The sequence below is a fragment of the Helianthus annuus genome, chromosome 5 (genome assembly GCF_002127325.2).
Source record: "Helianthus annuus cultivar XRQ/B chromosome 5, HanXRQr2.0-SUNRISE, whole genome shotgun sequence".
Classification (NCBI taxonomy): Eukaryota; Viridiplantae; Streptophyta; class Magnoliopsida; order Asterales; family Asteraceae; genus Helianthus; species Helianthus annuus.
In genome coordinates, this window is record NC_035437.2 from 122,049,689 (window position 1) to 122,058,623 (window position 8,935).

Below are 8,935 nucleotides of genomic sequence, written 5' to 3' on the forward strand. Positions count from 1 at the left end.
GGGCCCTTAATGGGCTAATGTCCAATATAAATCCTAGCTCACTCACATAAGACTACAAACTAGTTAATTTTAATAACTGGTTCGGTTAATCAGTTGTATCGGTTAATTTGACTTTTTAACTTTAACTGGTTAATGCTTTAATCGGTTTTTTCTTGAACTGATCTGGTTAATTACTTTAATCGGTTCGGTTACTTAACCGGTTATTTTCGGTTAATACCCGGTTTTTATGCCTTTTTTTTAATTTTTGGGTTATTCGGTTAACCAGTTAAAAAAACCGGTTAATAACCGGTTCCTATACTGAATATCTATAACCGGTTACTAACCTACGGTTAAAAATAACCACTAACAGGTTATTCCTTGGTTAGTAACCTGTTACGATTAATTATCCGGTTACGGTTAATTAACCGGTTATTTTGTGCACCTGTATATAAGACAGTGGCAGGTTATAAAAATGGGTTTTGCGCCGCGGGTTATAAAAATGGGTTTTGCGTCTTAAATGGGGTGGTGGGTTATAAAAAAATAAATTAAACCACTCATAAACGGGTTAGCGATCGACATGTTTAATTAATTAGCCCAACCTTTATAATTAACATGTTAAACAAGTTAATGTGAATACGGCTCATTTAGTTAAATAGGTCAACCCGAACGTACTTTTCTTTAACTAAATAGCTTAACCTAAACATGACTCATTCATTAAATATGTTAGAAATGATAATCCAAACCCTGAGCATTCACAATGAATTCTTTATCCGTATCCTTATATTTACACTAAAAACAACTACTTTTTCTCTCTCTCTTCTCCACTCACAACCATTTCTAAAAATATTAAAAATTTATAAGGTTTTCTCCCTTTAGATTTTTTTTCACATATATTTACAGATAAATAATAACATTTGCGTATATTTTCTCCTTTATCCACTCACAACTACTCAAAAACAATAACAATCATTTCTTATAATATAACTAAACTCCATCACATATTTTTAAAGTTTTCATTTTGAATTCACTTATTACTTTCATGCCGCGTTCATTTTGTCTTTCAGATTGTGTCAAAAACTTACCACAATTTCAAGTACATTTTTTTTTTTTTTTTGAAAAACACAATTTCAAGTACATGGTGGCGTGGTTTATGGAATTAATGACATAAAGATATATATTTCATATCGAATAGACGAATACTTTATATACTTGCAATATCATTTATAAGATCTTATATATAAATGCATATGCCACAAAAAAAAAAAAAAAAATTCAGGAGTATACCAATTTTTTTACTGTACATTCGTACAATGTAAATTTTTTCTACCATACATTTATACAATGTAAATGTTTACTTTTATTAAAGTTGAGGGCTATCTCAGACACCCCTACATAGATCCGACCCTGTGCATAAGGATGATTATATCCAAAAACACTTTTAGTATATCATTTAAGTTACTTAGACCATGCGTAGTGGTAAAGGTGAATAATACCCCCACCCTTGGGTGTTTTCCGCCATGTGGCAGTCCAGTCAGCAAGGGATATTATTGGGCGTTTTTCTAAAATGAGTGTAGTGGGTATTATGTTAAAAAGGGTGTAAATAATTAAATAAAAAAAACTAACCAAAAAAGGGGATTGGCCAAGAAAAAGAGGGATGCATGTGATTGGCCAAAAGTTTTCCATTTTGGCGTGATTTAAAACACGCTGGGGACTTTTTTTCGAAAATCACGCATAAAAACGCCCACGGGGGTAAGAGACGTGGCATGTTGGGGCGTGTTTGGAGTTTTTTTTGGAAAAAAATACCGCCCACTACGGATGGTCTTATAGAAGTTTGCATCTTATGATAGGCTTTGTTATTTTATTACACATAATTTTTTGTTGATTATAAACATTTTTTTGTGTTAATTCGTTGGTATATGATAGGTGGTTTCAAGGTAAAGTAAACTCATGACAAGAGTAAGTATCATATTAGATCTTCAAAGTTAGGGATGGCAATGGGTCGGGTCCGGGTCGGATATTGGTAATCCCAATCCATACCCGGTTGTAAAATCGTGTCACATACCCGGTCCAATACTCGTCGGGCATTTGTCGGGTAATTACCCGTCGGGTATGGGGTATACCCGCGAGTATCGGGTATACCTATTAGTTTGTTAAAAGATATACGTTGGAATTTCCAAATAAATTTTTTTACTATTATAATTATTATATAATTTTATTATGCAACAAATATTATAAACAAAAATGTACACTACATACATATAAGTTATATCATAAATTAATGGAAAAATTACAAGTTTTGTCCTTCATCTTTATACCACTTTTCAGACGGTGTCCTTTTTAACGAATGTTGACAGACGATGTCCTTTACTAGGTATTTTGTTGCAAGTTTAGTCCTTTACACCCAACCCAGTTAAAAAATCCTGTTAATTGTTGATAGGCGATGTCCTTTACTAGGTAATTTGTTGCAAGTTTAGTCCTTTACCTATGTATTTTGTTGCAAGTTTAGTCCTTTACACCCAACAATTAACAGGGTTTTTTAACTGGGTTGGGTGTAAAGGACTAAATTTGCAACAAAATACCTAGTAAAGGACACCGCCTGTCAACATTCGTTAAAAAGGACACCGCCTGAAAAGTGGTATAAAAGATAAAGGACAAAACTTGTAATTTTTCCTAAATTAATAATAACTTTATAATACTAATACACTTACATGTATATACTTCACAGCATATAAAATATAAATACTATTATCAATACATATACAAAAAGAAAATTTATTTTTTCACATTATGAACATACTAAAATATATCATTAATAGATAAAGGTTAATGAAAAATAAAAATATAAATTAAAAAATTCGGGTATATGGTTCGGATAAACGGGTATGTGGTTTCGGGTAATCGGGTCGGGTATCACCTAATCCCATACCCGACCCATACCCGCGAAAATTTTTAAAGCTAATCCTATACCCGGCCCAATACCCGCCGGGTATCCGGTATACCCGTCCAATTTGTGTCGGGTTTCGGGTATACCCGTCGGACTTGGGTATTTTTGCCATCCGTATTCGAAGTAAATGTAGGTATGATACAGAGAATTGACATATAATTAACAACAAGTTGACGCTGACCCGCGCGTTGCGGCGGGACGTTGATTGTGAACGTTTTTTATATTAGATGCGAAAATTCTTGATATGTATGTATTTACAAAACGTTTTCGTTTTTAATGATCCAAAATATATCCGATAATCGGAAACGTTTCATTCATTTGTAAGTTGTGGGTATATTTTATCAACTACTATTCAGTACCCATTTTACTTTTCTATTATTCAATTCTGCATCTAATCACATATACATATGCTTAGTCACATATTTATGCAGCAATATCATTATGTGGTAAAAATTAAATGAAAAAACAAATGATATAAACATACAATTTGAAGTATGTGAGCCCAACCCACTAAAAGATATGTCGCCGACCAATATGCGAGCCATTTGCAACCCTTTAATGAGAACTCGCCACTGTTCAATAAACCCTCATTTGCCTCTTCACGTAATAAAGTTACTGCAATACAAAACCAACCCACCAATAGGAAAACACAGACATCTTTCCAACCATGACAACTCTTCCCTATATTTCAAAACCAAAGATTGGATGGGTAGGTTTTATTCTTTTCAAATTCTAGCCCCCCGAAACGACCCGGTCTCTTGAAGGATCGATTTCAACGAAATCTGCATCGAAATTGTTGGTGCTTGATCTGACAACGATTCTGGTGATATTTCAATGAGAAAGTAACCGCGTCACGGAGCCGGTGACCAGATTGTGGAGTTAGTAGATTTGTGGTGTGCGGTTACGACTCGCCATAGATGAAGTGGCAACGGTTATGAATTGTTGGAAGGGTTTGCACAATGATTTTTGCTTGAATCACCGGAGATGAAGAGACGGCAGTTACGAATTACCGGAGATGAAGAGGCGGTAGTTACGAATCACCGGAGATGAAGAGGCGGTGGTTACGACTTGCCCGAGAGGAAGAGATGACGTTGTGACTCTCTGGATACCAAAAAATAATGTTACAAATCGCCGAATGGGCATAATTTCGATTTAAGGTTTACCGTTTACTAAAATTTTGTTTATACAACAACCATATTGATAGCAATTCTGGTGTAAATGAGAGAATTGTGAACGTAAACTGTTTGTGTGAAATTTGGATAATTTAGGATGGATGAAGTGAAAGGGAAGCGCTCCCTTTTATATTGTTCAATAATACTTTCATGAACCATTACAACGGTTTGTAAAGATCAACACCCGTTCGTGATTTTTTTTCATTTAATCGACACAACCTTTGCTTTTTGTGACACAATTTCTTCAGGGAGGCGTGAAGGGTGACGTTTTGTTGGTTTTTGTATGTATAGATAAAATCATTTTATCAATTCAACCGGTCGAGATGTCATTGTTCTGTTACGGTGTGTTTTTTTACGCAACGGTTAGTTATCCCTTAGTTATATAGTTTTGTAATTTAAGATATTAGAATATGGTGGGTTACTTTTAATTAAAAAAATTATAATATTTAAAAAGATGATGGTATGACTTAATGTTAAACGCTGGCAAAGGCATAATAGGAAATATCATATCCATAATACATGTCGTTTCAAAAGGTCGCCACGTCATTGTGGTTTTCCATTTTCTTTCGTTTTCTGAAATGGCACTTTAAAATTCCAACCGATTGCCTTTAAATTCCAACCGGTGTGAGTTGCTTTGATAGATCACGGAGAGGGACGTGATGTTTAAACATACCCTAAGTTGGTTTTTGTATATATAGATAATGTTAGAGAAAGTTTGAACAATATCATCTATAGTGAAGGGTTCAAATGAGAAGATTTTTTTTGTAATAAGAAAAAAGAAGAAGTTTCAACCAATAAGAATGATTCATTTTATTTCATTTAATATTTGCATTTAATTTTAATATAAGGGTATATTGGTAAACTTACAAAAATCATTAATTTGTATTCTTCCCCTTTAATAACTAAATAATTAAATTTGTAACTCCTTTTCAAAATATATACTTTTTCCAAATTAAAAAACAACTAAATTTAAAGTGTAGAATAAATTACTAGTTGTGTAGGATAAATTACGAGCTGTGTAGGATATATTTCGAGGTGTGTAGGATAAATTTCGACTGTGTAGTATAAAATTCTATAATGTGTAGGGTATATGTAGGAAAATTTTGATATGTGTAGGTTTTGTAGATTATATGTAGGATAATTAATGATTAGTTGACTAATTAATTAAAGAGTTAAAAATTAATGATATGAGTTATAAATGAAATAGTATTTTACTAATATGCCCTTTCTTATTTTTCTTCTCACATTAAATTTCTTCTCAAATGAAACTTCCCCTATCATCTATTAATTAAAACAGGATGTTCACGGTCTGGTTTGACAGGATTTATAAGCCGAACTAGTTACGGTTTTTTTAGAGAAAGTAAACAAAAATCCCAGATCGCCTATAAACTTTTTTTACTTGTACAGATTATATGAACCAAAGTTTACATGATTTTCTTTCTATTCAACATTTGAACTGCTAATTTGATTATGCAGTATTTTATGTGAAACTCGATTTCGTTTCCACGTATATATTTTAATGGTGCGGTAGATTTAATCGTTAATTATTGTTTCAATGAATTGCGCAAGATTAATAAATAATAGTTTTTTTTAACAATATTTTTAAACCTAAAATACACCCAAATATCATACCATCTAGATCATGGCTATTTATAAATAAGAGTTATTCTATTCCTATATCTCTTAAAATACAAAGTCTGTGGTATTTACCACCTAACCCCTTCCAATTTAAAGACTTTTAATTTTAACTTTTCTACCATTACTTTGTATTTATACACTTTCATTTTTGAAAATTACAATTTTAACTCTAGACTATTGTTCCATTTTACAATTTTTAAAACTTGCATTTTTAACTCATGCATTGTTACTTCATTTTACATCCTGTCGACATTTGAAATTTACTTTTTTAACCATCAAGTTTGAATTTTGACATCACCCCCTCAACTTTTAAACTTTGCGTTTTTATCCCTTGCACTGTTACTCCATTTTTAATGCCATCACCACTCAACTTTTAAACTTTGTGTTTTTATCCCTTTGCACGATACTCCATTTTTAACGCCACCACCCCCTCAAATTTTAGACGTTGCGTTTTTAGTCCTTGCATTATTACTCCATTTTTACCGCCACTACCCCATCAAGTTTTAAAGTTTACGCTGTTACTCTTTGTACTATTACTCCATTTTTGCACCTTCTCAACTTTGTAATGTCATATGATTAATGTATCACATAATGCTTAGACTAATACATTAGATGTTTGTAATGCATCCGCGCCGCAACACGCACGATTCTAATTGCTAGTAACATCTTAAATGAGAAAGTCGGTGGCTTCGGCCACCGACCACTTTCTTTTTTTTCTACATATGTCGGTGGTATTTTCTTACATTGCTCCAATCACACTCACAATCTTACCCGCCCTTTTACTTCCCATCATGTGCAACTCACGGCCCACCATATCATCCTCTGTATAAACAATTATTGTACTTACAGATTAGCTTATATATAAACAATTAAACAATTTCTGTACGTATAGGTTAGCTTAGAAGTCTAATGTGAAACAACAACTTTTGTTGTGTTTCCTATTTTCTTTCTCAAAATAAACCCATTTAATTAATTCATTTCAAGACTTATTAATGTTTTGGGATATCTTTGAATTGTTGTTATATGGAGTGAGGTGTTCAATTGTATTCAACTAATCATCATTAGCAACCGAAGAATGGAGAAGCATTATTTGTTGCTGTTATTGTTCTATGGGTAATGTAAACAGTGGCGAAACTTGAGATTTCCTATCGGGGGTCGAAAACGTATATACCAAAAATTTCTATAAAACAGGAGGGTCAAAAATGTATATACCCAAAAATTTCTATACGAAAACTACATACTGAGCGAAAAGTTCGGGGGGTCGGCTGTCACCTCCCGCCCCCACAAAGCTACGCCCTTGAATGTAAAGAAGTTACATATCCATCCTTTTTATTTTAGAAGTGGGTAAAGAATATTGTTAAGAGAAAATATTTTTTTTACACAATGGTTAAATCGTATGCCAACTACTATAATATACTAGCTAAACAAAGAATAGTATATGCCCATTTTATGCAACTCTTACAATTACTCATTTTTCTAATGAAAAGAATGGAACAAAATGTGTTTTTTGCCGCTTTTCTTTTTTCGTTTTGTTGGTTTTGCCAGTGATATGCTCTTGATTTTTTATAGTACTTTCTTACTTTGTTGAAAGTGGGTTGTACTTGAATGTTTTCTGATGCATGAGAGTTAAAATATATGGATTTTGCCTTTAGTAGATTGGGTTAGTGTATGCACGCCAACTGTTTGTTTGTTTGCTTGACTCAAAAGTGTTTTATTTTTGTAATTCTTTGATGGATTGGATTACAACTTGCACGACAACTGGTTAGTTGTTGAATCGTTAGTAGTGAATACATGTTTGTCATGGTTAGAATTTTTTTTATTAAGCATTTAGTGTGTGGTAGGTATACCAGTTCTTTAGCATTTCTTTATGGGGCCTTTGTTTTAATACCTGTAAGTTTCATTTCAGAGCTTAGAGAAACCTTTCAGTGATGTCTTCCGTATCTTTTTTTCCTTTTATCTTCGAAAAAAACTATGTTTTTTCTTTTCATACAACTTTTTTGTAATTTTATTTTTTGTATATTTGCAGATACTTGATGAGGTTGCGAGTCTTAATGAACAACATTTATATATGAGTCGAATTGAGAGTTCTGAGCTTCTACAAAGTATGTTACTTTATGATGTTATGGTCTTCATCTCAAGTTTAGCAAATCATGAATCTTATTTCATACAAAGATTCAATTGATGATCTCAAAATGAATGGTATATAGTTTTAACTTAATTTTTCAGCCTTTAAATACGAGAATGCAGAAACTCAAAAGACGATCATGAGGCTGGAACAAGCTGCTGCTGCGTTTGTAAAAGGAGATATTAAATCACATGGAGCTTTTGCTATTTTACAAGGGAGGCATATGAAGTACTGTTTTATAAGAGGTAAATTTAATCTAAATTATACTCTTGCATATGAAATGTATTGATGTTTCATTGTGTAATGCAGGGAATGGTACTCTACTCTTGAGCCTACATAAATAATATAAGTGATGGGAAGTTTTTGAAGACAAATCAAAATGCAGAGAGCATATTATAGTTTCCAAGAAGCCCAACCAAATTAAGAAGTCCAATTTCTCTTTAAAGTATACAATTAGTCAACTTAAAACGTTTCGCCGTAAATTTGGTTCTGAATCGAAAGGGATCAAACTTTAACCCTTGATATGAATATGTCTTTTTTTTACATGTGTCAGCTTTTCTTTTATACATGTTTTATGTTTTTTTTTATGTTTCTTATGTATGAGTTGGATCACATATAAATACGTTATTATTGTATAATATAAATTCGATTACCTTACATTTTGATCCAACCGCAATGCTATTATATCGGATATGTCAAAACACACGTTTTCATATGGTGTACGCATTACATGACGCTTATACTTATCCGTTCAATGTTTGCACTGTACCCGCGCCGCAACGCGCGCTGGTCTAAGTACTAGTTTGGAAATAAATAAGAATGATAATTTGTAAATTGACCAGATAAATTTTGCTTGAAAACGAGTCTATTTATATTCACTTAAAAATTGTTAATTGTATGCAAGAGAAGTGTTGATGTATTTAGTATCAAATGAGTTTTTTTTTGTCTTTAACTTATTTTTATTTGAACTAGTTATTTTACTCAACGTGCTCTGCGACAATTTTGAAACGTAAAAATGAAAATGTATTATATTTGACTTTACTCGTTTCTGAGCAAACTTTACGTCAAAACATAGAA

At 32.5% G+C, this 8,935-nt stretch overlaps 1 long non-coding RNA gene across 2 annotated transcripts; it reads left to right on the forward strand.

Moving 5' to 3' along the window:
* The first annotated feature begins 7,669 nt into the window (after positions 1-7,669).
* On the forward strand, positions 7,670-8,465 carry LOC110883251. Of its 2 annotated transcripts, none has more exons than XR_002560411.2 (3): positions 7,670-7,835; positions 7,960-8,103; positions 8,168-8,465. It is a non-coding gene; the product is annotated as an uncharacterized LOC110883251 (long non-coding RNA). The 2 variants fall into 2 exon arrangements; XR_004892832.1 differs by having other exon boundaries at positions 7,981-8,103.
* Positions 8,466-8,935: the final 470 nt, after the last annotated feature.